General features: G+C 37.1%; 1 protein-coding gene across 5 annotated transcripts in view; it reads right to left on the minus strand.

Annotated features, from left to right (window-relative positions):
* The window catches only part of Ano3 (anoctamin 3), a 245044-nt gene that overhangs the window by 48112 nt on the left and 181389 nt on the right, over positions 1-15543 (minus strand). The gene's annotated exons all lie outside the window — the stretch shown is intronic.

Here is a 15543-nt window from a genome sequence, read left to right on the forward strand (position 1 = left end):
GAACTTGAGTTATAGGCAGTTGTGAGCCACTGGATGTGGGTGCTGGGAATTGAGGTTTCCCGAAAGAGCAGCAAGAGCTGCTCACTGCTGAGCCATCTCCCAGCCCCTACAGTGCATTCTTATCAAACAAGTAAAATACTGTTAAGTATGAGGCTGCTTTTCCTTGTGTTCCTTTCTCACTTTACCTTTCATCTATTTGATAGAGTTTCTGGTTAATTTATTTGACATTTTTTTTATTACAAATGTAATACCAAGCAGAAATAACTGGATCAAGTCTTTTGTTGAAATCTAGTTATGTAGGGGTTTGTGCCAAATGAATTTCACTTGCAGAGAAGCACACATAGTCACCGCTGTCCCATTAATAGACAGCAACTATCGACATAGGCACTCAGGTATTTTTCTTAACAGTGTATTTAAGACTTGTATCTTAATGATGCTCAAAGGCATGATCACAGCAGCTGTTAATTTATAAAGAAAAAGGAGACATGATTTAAACTTTCCAACTCCATCTATTGTTAATATCTGGAATAGCTGTGCCTCCCAGAAAACCATTCAAAATTCGAATTCTTCATTTTTCCTGATTGGCAGATGTCAGCAACCTAAACATTATAAAGTATTTACTTTTTCTACCTTTAAGCTTTTGTCTGGGTCTGGATGTAGTAACATAGTTAGAACATACTGAGAAACATAGAAAAATGCCACAAAAAATTACTAACTTCTTTTTCATAACAAACACAATAAAATATACCTTGATCGAAGACTCATCTTTAGAATACCTATGAATGGTAGTGCGCTGGACAAAGAGCATGGGTTAAATTAGGAATCTTCTGGGCTTAAATGATGTCTGTATTCTTTTCTGAATGTATGGTCTTGGGTAAATTAAAAAATAGCGAATTTCCATTTTGCAACTTAAAATGAGACTAATAAATAGACTTCATAATGCTTTCTGGAAAATAAAGTTATAGGCAATTTGTCAGTGGTCTGTTTCTGTTTAATGGACTTAAAGGGTATACTAAATTCTAATTACTGTTTTTAAACTGCTAATTGTTACACACAAGAGAATTTCTAGCCAAATACTTTGGTTTCCAATCCATACCTATATTTCACATTTTCTGCTTCTAGATATAAAACTCAAGAACATGCACTTTTTCAAGCAATAATTGATCTACTCATAGTTTGCTGTGTGTAAAAGCATCCTGTAAACATAGCTACAATCTTGACTTTCTTCAAATAGGGGATGGCAGAGTGGCCCTAAGTGTTTCTGACAGCAGACAGTAGGAATATGGAGTCAGAATATACTTAGTTTGTGCGTGGGAAGGCACATATATGTGCTACACCGGCACTTTCACATGTTGCCTAATTATTTCAAACTGTGCTCATGCAGCAAGGGATCCTGAGGAATGTTGTTGGCATTCCTATGTTGAGTCTCTCAGTAGCCACGCCAGGACTTGTGTGGTTGTCTGCATATCCTCCATTGGCTCAGCACAGACAATGAGAGAGAAATTAGTTTTGAAATGTAGTGAGCTTTGAACGATGGAATGTATAACAATCTTAGAAATTGCATAATACATTCAGCATTATAAAGCTGAATATGTTTTATACTATCAATAATCAAAATGATATTGACTTAGACAATCTGGAGGGGAAGGAAAGTATAATTCTATCTGGTGTTCTTGAGTTGTGTTACTGACTGTTCCCTAAAGAGGCAATATTTGAGAAAAAAGTCAGAAAAATCAAGACCAAAAGCATCCCAGAGAAGGATCAAGAAGTGAACTGATAAAATGTGATCTCTGTACTCTGCTTTGCTGTATTCTTCTGGAGCCCTTGACACGTGTGGTTTCCTTATTCTTCTCACTTAAGAAAATTGAGAGGGCATCTCACTTATTACCCTGTTGGTTTTGAGTCAGAGACCTAAATGACCCCTCTTGTTTCAGTCCCCTGACTGCTGGGAAATTATTTAGATGCAGATTTCCATACAGTGTTTCTATTCTCCTTACCTTTGTGCCTAATTTTGTGTTTCTTATGACTTGTTTTCTATTCTTTAAATAGGTCTTCAAAGATTTGGTTCCTTTTCTTACAAATAGCTAAAATGCATTAAAAACACATGGGAGTGATGATGGCCCATAACTATTTCCTAGAACTGAGGGTGAGACAGGAAAGTCATTAGTTCAAGGCCAGCCTAGGCTACATAAGGAGTCCTTGTCTCTCTACCGAAACACATACAAAATTCCCCTGTATTACATGGACCTGCTACTCTATTACATGCTCTGCATATTTACTCATTAAGCCTTTGCCACTGTTTCATTGGTAACAAGTCACAAATGTGCTTTACAGGTAAGCACATTAAAGCTCCGAAAGTATAGCAGGTTTGTTCAGAATGAACTTGACTCAAGTTGCTCTGATGCCTGAGATCCTGTTACTAATTGGAACTCCAGGTTTAAAGGAAGGGATTCATGATATCTCTATGCATCACTCTTCCAGGATTCTTTCCTGATTCAGCACAGAAATATCCTTTCTTTGTAGCTAAGGACCTCTAGGAAAGGAGTTTAATTAAAAATCATGTATTTTCAATGTACTTTACAAAGGTTTTAGGTTCTTACAGTCTTTCAGTCGATGAAAAGACCACTTGGCATTGTTATGTGGTGCCTGTGAACTTGATTTCAAAAACCTTTTTGGGTCCTAAATAAGTGCTCCTTTCCTCCTATGCTAGAGTTTGAGTCAAGAAGCCTACCAAGATTCCTGTTTAGGGTGCACACTGGTGATGTAGCTTCCTGAACCCTTTGTTATCCTCTCTAAGTTATAGCTCAGTGGTGAGAACTCTCAATAAAAATTCTTGTGTGATGTTGTAGCAGAGGTGTTTCATCTATGACACTTTTTTTCCAAGTAGAAATAAGTGATTTTTCTCCATGAGTTTCTGATTATCTTGCCTTAGGGATTTAAGAAGTTTGAATAAATTGCCGGGCGGTGGTGGCGCACGCCTTTAATCCCAGCACTCGGGAGGCAGAGCCAGGCGGATCTCTGTGAGTTCGAGGCCAGCCTGGTCTCCAGAGCGAGTTCCAGGAAAGGCGCAAAGCTACACAGAGAAACCCTGTCTCGAAAAACCAAAAAAAAAAAGTTTGAATAAATCACTTAGGTCTGTTCCTAAGAGTGATACAGCAAGTCCTAGCAATATTAATCTGTCATCTTCCCTGATTTATTAAATTTATGCCTGACTGTAACTTCAGTTAATACAATAGATTCACATAAAGTGAATGTTTGATCAATTGGGCAAGGGTTACCAAAAGATACTAGACTCTATAATGAAATTAGGATTTAAAGGAAGAAAACTTGGATAATTGTGAATCAGCTCTGGTGCCTGTGCACAAAAGTATAGTATGCATTTACTGCAGAAAGCAATATAATTTTACAACGCAAAAAGCTACCCTTCCAGATTCTAGAGACCCTTGAATACTAGGAAATTGTTCCACTTTGGAATTCTAAAGTCAGCTGGTGTCCAGAGAATTCCTAGACCTTCCATATAATCATAATGCTTTAGTCTCACTGTCTTCCTATCACCAATCACAACTGGCACATTAGAGTAAATATCAGTGTAACCCTGCACCTGTTAATTACTTAAAGGAGCTCCAAATTTCCAAATCACCCCTCAACTCCCTAATGTTCCTTCCTCCAGCAAAAGAGGATTGCTCTTCTGAAAAGCCATCTTCTCACCTCCTAGGGCATGCTCACTGCCCCCTCTGTCACTCAGTCAATCAATAGCTAAGTAGTTTCTGCTTCCTTACATTCTTGCTCTAACTGTCACTTGGCACTCCCCTGAATTCCCACTTTCCATGAAATGCTCTCAGCTGATGGCTCTCTCTAACATCAATAATAAATGAAGATGAACTGCTGAATTTTTTTGCTCCTCGTTGTTACCCAGGACCATTTTATCTCCTTCCAATAGTCACAGGTTTGAATATTCATTATTGATCATACTTCCTTCTGCCTTTCAGTGTTGTTGTCTTCTACTCCCTGGAGACACTCATTCTACTTCTCTAGATGCTTTTTAACTCATGGCTTAGTATAAATCTGGCTAAACAGTTTCCCAAAATAACTCATAAATTACAGTACACAGAGGCCATTGTTCCAGTACCCTGGCTTCTGTGTTCTTTGATCTGGATTACCCAAGCTGCTTTGATTCATAATGCCCTCTCAGGACATGCTTTTGATGATCTTAAGCACACCATGATCTTAAGTCACTGTATCCACCAGTCCAATTTATTATTTATAAATTCCAACTATTTGGTTTTTTAGATATATTCTATTTTTATTTACTTATTATTTAATTTGTATTTGTCTGTCTGTCTATGTGTATGCCATGTGCTTGCAGGTGTCTATGGGGCCAAAAGATTGCCAGGCAGATGTGAGAGGTTTGACACAGAAGCTGGGAAGTGATCTCAGGTCCTTTGGAAGAGCATAAATCACCCACTGAGCCATCTCTCCAGTCCTCAACAGTTTCTTGATCCAGACTTTTAGCTATTGATCCTATCACAAGTCTACTGTCCTTTCTTCCCCTTTGTCATAATTTCTGTCTCTCTCTTCTTTCTCTCCCTCCTTATTCCTTCCTCTTGTTTTTCTTCCTCCTCCTCATCCTCTTACTCCTTTTTTCTATATCTATCTGTACTCATGCATATTAACATGATCAGGAAAACACAGCTTTATCCTGAGTGACTTGTTTAAGTTAATGATCATTAACTATGAGTGGTCATCACTAGCTGCCATGTTATATTATTTCTCTTTTCCCATTTAATATCTATCAACTATATTTCTGTCACTAAGAACTCTGCTGTTCATCTTATTATTAAATATGAAGCAATCAGAAGAAAGCATTCTCCCAATCATTGCTGGAGATGTCTTTCTGTATGCTGTGAATGTGTTGCTCTGATTGAATGATAAATAAAATGCTGATTGACCAGTAGCCACATAGGAAGTATAGTATAGGCGGGATAAGCAGAGAGGAGAATTCTGGGAGGAGGAAGGCTGAGTCAGGAGATGCTGCCAGCCTCTGACGCCATGAGAAGCAAGCTGTAAGGATACTGGTAAGCCACGAGCCACATGGCAAGGTATAGATTTATAGATATGGGTTAATTTAAGATGTAAGAACTAGATAGCAAGAAGCCTGCCATGGCCATACAGTTTATAAGTAATAAAAGTCTCTGTGTGTTTACTTGGGTCTGAGTGGCTGCAGGAGCTGGGTGGACACAGAAAAACTCCAACTGCAAATCATATCTGTCCTTTTAGATACAGTTGAACCCATATCTTCTGCATTCTCAGAACAGAAGACTGATACATTCCTTATTAAGCTCAGTATTTGTGACTGATCACCTTCCCCTAATTAACTACTACAGGAAGCAACACAGGACTGTATGTACAAATACAAATACGTCGAAGGAATAGATAGCTTCCTTTGTTTGAGAATGGTCTCATGTAGTCCAGTCTGGCCTTGAACTTGTAAGTAGCTGAGGATGACCTTGAACTCCTGTTTTTTCTGCCTCAACCTTCAAGTGCTGGGCTTACATGTATGTGGCACTGGATCCAGGCACAGCATAAACTTAAATGAAAAGTGAAGCATCAGGTTTCAGATCTGAATGAGCCAACAATAAGAAATGTATTCTAGGTAGAATACAGTGAATTTAAAGATGTTTTATACATTCACTTGATTTTAATTATCACTGAGGTTAAATGTGTTGTTTTCTTGTATATCCATCCACTCAATTATTTATTAATTGATGCCTTGTTGAACAATTTTTCTATGCCAGTCCTTACATTATAAACCTAATCCAGTTCTGTGAACAAAACATTGATGGAAACAGACCAAAATCCCTGCTTACTTGAGTTAACCGGCTAGTGTAGCAACATAATAAAACACAGACACACAATAAGATATAAAGTATTATGTAGGTCAACAAATGCTATGGGAAAGATATGAGGGAAGTGATAAGATATGTTAAAAAAGAGAGGGTTACAGTTTTATAAAAAGTATGATCAGGGAAAGCCTCCCTATAGGAAAATGGAATCAATTAAATATCAATAGTTCACTCATATTTTATTCAATGAGTATTATTGACCAATTCCTATGCCAAGAGATATATACAAATTCAGAATAATTCAATACAAGTGTTTGAACGCTTGTTTGATTTCATTTAACTTCTATTTCTGGCTATGCTAAACTTCAAGTTCTGACATCTCAAAAATAAAAATGATCATGCTTGTCATTAAGTGGGCCTTGTTGATCTTTTCTTTTCCTACTTTGAAGTCATTGACTCCCCACAGGCAACTAGGGAGTAGGAGTTACTTTCTCTGTTTTACAAATGAGAGGGCAGCTTTAGAAATATGACTATACACAGTTATGAAATGAGTAAGCTGCAAAATCAGGACTTGATAAAGGAACTATGACTCAGTGGCTAAACTTGCCTCACCACGCACACAGCTGCCTTGCTGAGTATGAGAACTGAGAATTCTGCCAGAGTAAGCCTAAGAAGTCTTATACTGAATGAGCAGGCAGTGGGGCTGTATACTGGAATGCTATTCCATTAACATAGTCAGAGCATGGCCTTGTTAATAGAGGGGACACTAAGAAAGAAATTGATTTCTAAGTGCTTAGGAAACAGCAGCCCACACTCATTTTCTACCTTTTGTTTACAGAAATTGAACGGTAGATAATCAGATACAGTGGGCAACGTGTCAGGCCTTATACCATATAGAAAAATAACCAATAAACTGTTTTTGAATATCTGAATACCTTGAAGCATTGTTGGGTATCATTTTTCATAATGAGCCTTTACTCCTTGTATCCCTGGAAAAATGAAAATTTAGTAAGCCCTCATTTTCTTTGCAAATTTAAGTTTGTTTTGTCTTTAAATCTGTTTCCATTCTAACTTTGTCTTAGAAAATTAATATGTATTTACTTTGAAAAATATTTATTAATTATGTTGTCCTATTTCCTCAAAGCAGACATAAAAATACAGAATTTATTTTTCTTCTGGTCATTTATATCTTACTTCAGACAACCTGAGTAGAATTTATCATACAATTAATAAAACAAAATATACCCTCAAATTTAATAGTCAAAATAACTGTATAATACATCCAGCATTAAATATATAATGCAACTTTTATTACAAATACATCTCATCAGGATACCAGTCAGTACTTTGTTCTTTAGTTGGCTTAGTTACCCATGCTTCCCTATTGCTTATATTAGAATTCAGTGAGTTTGTCTCACTATCAACTATACTTTACTTTTTTGTGACTAACATACCGAGAGGATCTGTTTACAAAGTAATGGGACAGATTTTGTTACAGTAGTATCACTTCTTTGAACTATTGGTTGAAATAAATGCCAAAGATGAATAGAGAATCTATCACATAAAGTTAATTCTAGTGGCTTATCAACTTCACAACTTTCCTTAGCATAGTTATGTATTATGCATGCAAGGATGTGTTATTGCATATGTATGTGTATCTAAAAGAGTGTTTGCTTCTAGAACAGGCTTAAGTGAGATTATGAGCTACAGGGATTTGCTTTCAGATTCATAATCTATAGGAATATGTGTTCGTATTAAATTTGACTTTACGATCAGGAAGAAGTATTTCTTCTCAGTGTGCATTATAAGTCTTAACTAATGAACAACAAAATAGTTTGAATTTACAGTAGGCAAGTACAAAATGTATATAAACACTGCAAAATGTATCATCTCATATGGTCTGGCTATTGAAATTGTCAGTAACTGCTCTTTGGTTGAGATTCTCAGGAGAAACTAGCCTTACCTAGATGCTTGGAACTGAATCTCATGAGAATTTTTTGGAGATATCTATCATCTATCTATCTATGTATCTATCTATCTATCTATCCAACTATCTATCTATCATTTATCCATCTATCTATTTATTGATCGAAGCTATTCACATGTAGATTCATGTGAATAAAAAGTTTCTGGTCACTATCAAATAAACTGAATAACAACCGAGGCATTCAATTAATATATGTTTTTCAGGTTTCTAGATGTGCTCATGATAGGTGTTTAAATAGGACTTGCCCTAAACATGCATTCTAATCAGATGGTTATGGATGTAGGAAAGCAATGATGATAACTGTTCTAAGCTCTCAGCTAACATCTTCAGGAAAAAGGTCAGGACAGCTTTGACCTCAGGGCAACAAAAGGAGAGAGTTGGTGCACAAGTGCTTTGCATAGTTCCTGCCTGTCATCAGCTATATAATTACTATGGTGAAGTCAGGAAGGGGTAATGATATTCCTACACACACCTAGGAGAATATCTAAGGTTACCATATACTCAATGCTGTTAGTCCATACTCAGTTCCCTAAGTTCAGACAGAGAATATCCTCATCCTCAGTAAATTCTTTTCCTAGCCACTTGATAATCTGAAGATAACCAATTGAACTCTTTTTAGCCATCGCTCAGCAACCAGTTGTTTGAGTGAGTTTAACTTGTTTTTCTTCATGCCAATGCAGACACAGCTTAAATAGCCTTTGAACGAAAACTTTTTAGGAGTTTAATTTCTAATCAAACTCAGGGCCAGCCTTTGGGGTGCAGAAAATTTAGAACTATAGAATTACCTCATACTTTCCTGAAACCAATTAACTGAGCAGATTCCGTACATTCAACTCCAGCCTTCAGCTCATGCATTTTAGCTGAATGAATGCATTTTAGTTTCATTTACCCCTTCAGCAGATGGAAATCTAACTGTTTGTACAACAGAAATGAAGTGTAAACCTCAGGTATATTAAGCAGGACAGATTGATACCAGTCCCCAAATACTGAAGTGAAGAATATCCTACATTTAAATTTCTCCCTTTGATAAGACATGGGAGGGGCCAAAAGGAAGCATAGCAATTCATTATTAATTCAATAATTTAATTCAGTATGACCCGGGCATTCTAGAAATCTAGCTTCTAACATGAGAGTAAAAGCAAACAGAACAAAGGGTAGAAGCTGCTTAATCAAGAAGGCTCCTGGGTCATTCTCACACAGGCCTCAGTGACTCTCTGAAGCCTGGAAAACCAGCAAGAACCCCAATTTAGTACTGGAGGCTATTTCTAAAGTAACCCTCCATAGCAGTCTCAAGGACCCCAATAACCATTCATTGACTTGGTGTAAGTTAAGTGTGACTTTCTGTAATACCAGTTTCAATGCATCTCAGGTAAGTCCCTCACTACTGACCCCTATGAATTTTTCACATTCAGGTTTAAGGTAACAAAGGGCCACTGCAGAGAAGGACTGAAGTATTTGTTTATGAGGATGAATAATTTGGGCCTAGCATACAGAAGTAGGTGTGGAGCATGACTCACTCAGGTTTTTGTACCTGCAAAGAGGTAGCCAGCATGTTTCAAGAGCTCTTAATACACCAGAGGATGCTACCAATCCACTCCCCTTCAAGAAATAAACAATCCCCCTTTTGCTAGTGCTGCAGAGAACGAGCCTATCTCAAAATCTGACAAAGCAACCTATGAAAACTAGAGGGTTGGGCCTTTTTTCAGACCTGAGTGAGGTGATATCCTATTGCTTACAGCTGAGAGGCAGGTCAGTCAGGTTCCTGGCTGCTCTATTACACAAGCAAGATACTGCCAGCCAGCCAACCAGTCAGCCAGTCAGCCCCACCTAATTTTGTGTCTCTCGCATCTGCCTGTGTCCTGCTCAATGCCACATTGTCACACTTAACCCACCTGCTCTTTCATGCGCTGAGGACTCATTCCAGCTAGAACAACTTGATATTTTATTTCCCATCTGTAAACACCTGTTACTTCTGAAGGTAAGTGTGTGCCTCTTGGGATTCATTTTCTCCCTCCCTCTGTCTTTCTCTTCCTTTCTGTTTCTCTCTCTCTTTCCTTTATCAAGGAGAATCATGGTGACCTCACCTTTGACAGAACAATCAAGCAAGTAGCTACAGAGACTCTGGTATAAACAGGCCATTGTCTCCTTAGTTAATTACCTTCTAAGTGAACATTTGCACTGTAAAATGAGTTAGCTTTAGGAAGTACTGCCAGAGTTGGTAACTGACCAACCCAGCAAAAGAGTTCAGTGAAAATACTATTTTAAATGTGTGTCTCAAAGACAGGGTTTCGTCAAGTCAAGTCTGAGCAAAGCTATCAAAAATGTTTAAAGTGGAACTGGAGGCAAGAACACATTTGAATAGCTTTCAAATAGGCATTTAGGCTTAAAGTTTTACTTTTAAGTATAATTTTTTTTGAAAAATTATCATTACAGGCAGTGAATTAAAAGCTTCCATACATCTTTTTCAATGGTGTTCTTAACTAAAACAATTGAAAACTGTACATTTCATTATTTTAATCTAGCATGTCTGGCGTTCCTGGAAATTTTAGAAGGCTAAGACACTCATAGAAAACCTGTGTGGAATGAGGGTTTTCTCAATAGGGTTTGTGAAAGTTGTTTTCAGCTTGCGTCCCTTTGAGCTTTTTTTCTTTCTTTCTTTCTTTTTTTTTTTTAAATTTCCTGTTGACCTACTTTCTCTTTGATCCATAGAAGTTGTTTCTAAAGACAGTGAAATGTGATAGAAGTCTAACCCCTCATGCTTGGGAGTTTGGATCCAGAATATTTCTTTTGGAGACATATTCTTTCTAAGCTTTGTAGTCATCCATCTATTTTTTCACAGTCGTGAAATTCATGACTGGACTCCCAAGTTAGCAGGCAAGATGTCATTCTCTTTATTTTTTCCAAGATTTATGTATATCTGAGTCTTTTAATAGAATGATAGCAGAAACCTTGGAGAATTTCTTTCAAGAAAAAAAAATCATTCATTGATTCTTTCTTATTTCTCAAATAAAAGTGAAACAATAATTATAATGAATGTTCTCAGGTACAAGTAGAATTTCTGACTTCTCATGTTTTCAAATCTTTATGTAGTTATGTCTTAGAACATAATTTCTTATGTTTTTATTAATCTGGCTCTAAAGAACATACTTAATACCAGCCAAAATTGCAAAGGCTACTTTGAATAACACCAACTACTTAAGTCCCGCCTGGAATATTAGCTACATGGATGACTGAATTTTTTATGACAAAACTAAACAAAATAAATAAACCCTTCTACCTAGGGAAGTTAAGGTCTGTGACAAGAAACAATCAAAAGCAACTGAGCAAAGTGGGATGGTCTGTACCCCTCAGTTATTCACCACAAGGACACAACATTATATGATACCTTCCAAAGATCTGAACTGATACTATTATTGAAAACTCTTCTTCTGATTGAGATAAGAATGAATACCATACTTTTGTTGGCATGAGTTTACAGCCAGCCACAGCCAGGGTACCTCCTTATTTTTAAGACTTGGTAGAAATAGTATGACTCAGTTACAAAGGGGAGGTTTGCAGAATAATGACATTATATAATCAAGAGCAATCAAAATGAAGCACAGCAGGAGGGTTTGCCTCCGTGAATGTTTGTCTCCTCTCCAGGTGTGTCCACCCCCTCTATGGAGATTTAGCCATAGGAAGCCACCTTACAGTGCTCAGACCCAAGAAAGGGGATACGACAGTGTTCATCCTCCCTGTAGAAGAATTGTTTAAAAATTGAAATTTACTCTTTCAAATCACATTTTAAGTGTTGTTAAATACAAAGAGCAGTAACGAATTCACTTTCTAGACATTTAGAATCTGGGCTTAAGGTATACAGATTGGCTCTGAATCATGTTCCCTTTCTGTTCCACGTATGACAGTTCTATCCTTAGTTTTTAAAGTTTATGATGATTACACATCTGTTTCTGTTACATTTCCTAAATTTCTTTACATGCTATATCCCCAGTATTACTACCACCCAAGTGCAAGAAAAGGCAAAAGAACAAGGAGAAATACGCTACTTAGTAATCCTGATTTTTTTTTCTCTCTCTGAACATTTCATCTTCCAATTTATCACTTTCTTCCCACTCCACAGGACATCTGGCTGTTAGATGAACTTAGGCAAACTCAAGCATACCATTTGTAAACCAGCATAATTAATTTCAGCTTAATATATTACACTTATATACCATATCATTTAAATGCTTGAAACCTCTATATGGGGAGGGGTTCAAAGAAAAATGAAATGGGAAAAATGGAAATTTGATCCACTGTCCTCTGTAGGTTTTATATTGTCCTCACCATTAGCTCTTACTGTTCACAGTGTACACTGTTTAATTCGGATGGGTCCAAGTTAAACTGAGTCACATTGTCTTTGCTTCTGCAAACTGTCAGAGCTAGAGTTCTGAATACCTGATGGCTTAGATTTTGGGCTTCTTCTATCCCTTTAAGATGAGAGGTATCAAAGACATGTTATGTGGTTACCCTAGAAGCCAGGGAGGAGAAGCAAAATTATCTCCTGATACAAATGTCAGACTTATAGGCCTAAATCAGTCTTTGCAATGCCATGGCCACAGCTGTATTCATTTCTCAATTAACTTTACCTTGTATTCAGGGATAATATCTGTTCCTCTCTTCCTTCATTTTAAATCTCTTCCCAGGAGATAAGTTATAGGTAGTAACAGTGCTTTGGCTTATTTGGGGTATTGATACCCAAGGTTTTCAGGTTACACTCCAAAGTGAGGCGAAGGAATGAGAGATGCCCTGGGTGGTTCAATGTCGCAGGAGAGGTGAAGCTGGCACAATAAAGCTCACTTTGTTGGCAGGAGAGATGAGGATTCTCATTACAGGAAGGGAGTGAAAGCTCCAAGCTAAGTTCCTCATGTAAAACTAAAAGAAAATTAGAACAGCTAAGGCCCCTATCCTGCCTCTGGTGACCATATTCTTAGGAGAATAAAATAAGAAAAATGGCTAAATAGACTAGAAACCAAGTGGCATAATGATGATAAAAACAGCAACCAAGTACAAGGCATAAAGCAGGGCACAGGCGGCCGATGGAAAGAAAGACAACTGTGTGTGTGCTGTGATCTGTACAGATTTCACTGGAGAAAACTACCTCTGAAGTGTACATGTAGCTACACCAAGCTAAACTACACAAGGCTCTTACTGAATGGAATATTGACAAGCTACGGGTCTAGGGAAAATGCACTTATGTTTTATTCATGTGGATCATGTAAGAAACCATACATAAAATTGTTGGAGTTTTTTATGTTAAGACAAAAGTATACTCATCATGTTTGAGAAGCACTTAGGCTAGAAGGACCTGTGTTTGCAGCATTTTTAGTATGGCTTAAACCCTTCAATTTAGAAAGAGTGTTTAAAATGATGGTGGGAAGGTCTACAAAGACAGAATGCACTAAGTTGTATGTTCCTTTGTAATTGCTCTACAGAGTACAGTTGGCCCTGCACATTCATGGGCGGTGTGTCCACATATTTAAGCAAAGACAAATTGAAACAGTGCAGAAAAAAGGCTTGCACTGAACATGGGCAAATGTTTTCCTGACACTGTTTCTTAAACTTGTTAGCATTTCCACTATTTATCTATTGTCTCTGGTATTCTAAGTATTTTAGTAGCATTTGAAGTATATAGGAGGATGGGACTATGTAATATGTCAGTACTTAAGCCACACTCCATAAAAGACTTTACCATCTGCAGATATCCATGTTCTTGGAAGACTCTAAATTCAGTTCACTCCAGTTATTGAGCAAGAACCCCCCACATTAGCTTTAACTCAAGTGTGCAAAGATTTATTCTACCCCTATATTTGATTCACCAATGTGAGTCCTTGAATACATTGTTAACACTCCTTATGCCTACACTTAATTATTTGTAGTTATAAATTATTTACAGTGACAAATCTTGTTCTGTCTGATTGCTTTGTAAGGATTCAATGGAAAAATATATAAAATTTCTGATGTATAATAAGTCTATAATTAATAAAACAATTTCCTGATTATATTAACAATTTTAGGAGTGAAACCACTTATATTGATATTTACCAAAAAGGAAATAAAATATAAGGAAATGGAATTACCACAAATGTAAATACTTTTGTCATTCCTATCTGGAAACAGTATGAGGAGCAAATAAGAACCCTTTAAGTGAGCAGTACCCTCTTCCCACAGGTATCCATCCACAATCTCTTGTCTTTTAACAGAGAGTTGTGCCTGTTTTGAACTTTATATATATGGGATTATGCTATATGCCTGGATTTTTAGGCTTTGCATTATGTTGATGATAATCATCCACTATGTTGCATAAAAATGTAAGATGCTAATTTTCAGCATATGAATAGGCCAGGATTTGTAGTTCAATCTGTTGCTGGTGGATTTTAGCCAGACACTCATAAGTAATGTGCCTATGAATATTCCCACATGCCTACCTGCTTTATATTTTAAGAAGACTTTTCTTAAGTGATTAGAACAGGGATGGAAAATGTTTCATCCCAGTGAAACCTTTGGAATGCAAAACCTCAGGCTGATTTCTGAAAGCTTTTCATGAGACAGTGTATCAGAATATAATGCAGATGTTTTTAACTTGCAACAGATCATTGGGTGAAAGGTGAGAGTAGTAAATACAATCAAATTACAATCAGAGGGGTATGGAGGCTCTCTAAACCCCATTAAAAAAAACAGCAATGGTGGCAGTGAAAATTCAAGGAAAGGCTTTAACAATTGCAGGCAAGGGGCTGAAGAGATTGCTCAGTGGTGAAGATCACTGGCTGCTCTTCTAGTGAATCTGGGTTTGATTCTCAGAATCCACAGGGCAATTCACAGCTGTAATTTCAGTTCCCTCTCTTGATATCCATGGTGCCTGGCATGCACGTAGTACACATACATGCATTCAGGCAAACTCTCATGCACATAAAATAAAAATAAATCTTAAAAAAAACTTGCAGGCGATATAAATCCTATAATTTAGCAATTGAACTTTCTCCATTTTCCTGAGTCGAGTTGGAATGTTTTAGTGAAGAGTAAAACCCAATTTGAAGAGCATCAAATCAGTTTTCAGACTTTATTGTTTGAAGAAATTGTTTGACATGGAGTCTTATATTATTCTATGTTGGCCTCGAACTATGTAGCTGAGAATTACTCTGTGCCTCTGATCCTGTACTTTCTCCACATTCCTCATTACTGCTGGGAATACAGGCATGTACCAGCTTGCCAGGTTTTTGCAATGCTGGGATGGAATGTTGGCTTTTTGCATGCTAGGCAAGCACTCTAGCAACTAAGCAATGTTCTCAGCTCCAGGCTAACATTTTTTAAATATAAAAGTTCAGTTAAACATATTTCATCATTTAGCATTTTGTTTGCCTCTTCTATTTATTAATTTCTATTACTAGCCACTCTGAGTCTCAGTTTCTTTATTTACATGTAAAACGTAACACAAACTATTCTTGTCTTAGATATCGCTGTATCAATATTGATTGTAAACCTTGTAAGATATTATAGCAGTGGTTGTCAACCATTCTAATGCTTAGACCCTTTAATGCAATTCCTCATACTGTAGTGACACTCACTCATGCAGTTATTTTTTTCTTTTTTGCTACTTTGTAACTGTAATTTTGTAATCTGTGTTTTGGGATGGTCTTAGGCCACTTTTATGAAAGGGTCATTTGACCCCCAAAGGAG

This window comes from Peromyscus californicus, unplaced genomic scaffold, assembly GCF_007827085.1.
Source record: "Peromyscus californicus insignis strain IS unplaced genomic scaffold, ASM782708v3 Scaffold_7__1_contigs__length_154581171, whole genome shotgun sequence".
In the NCBI taxonomy this organism is placed as follows: Eukaryota; Metazoa; Chordata; class Mammalia; order Rodentia; family Cricetidae; genus Peromyscus; species Peromyscus californicus.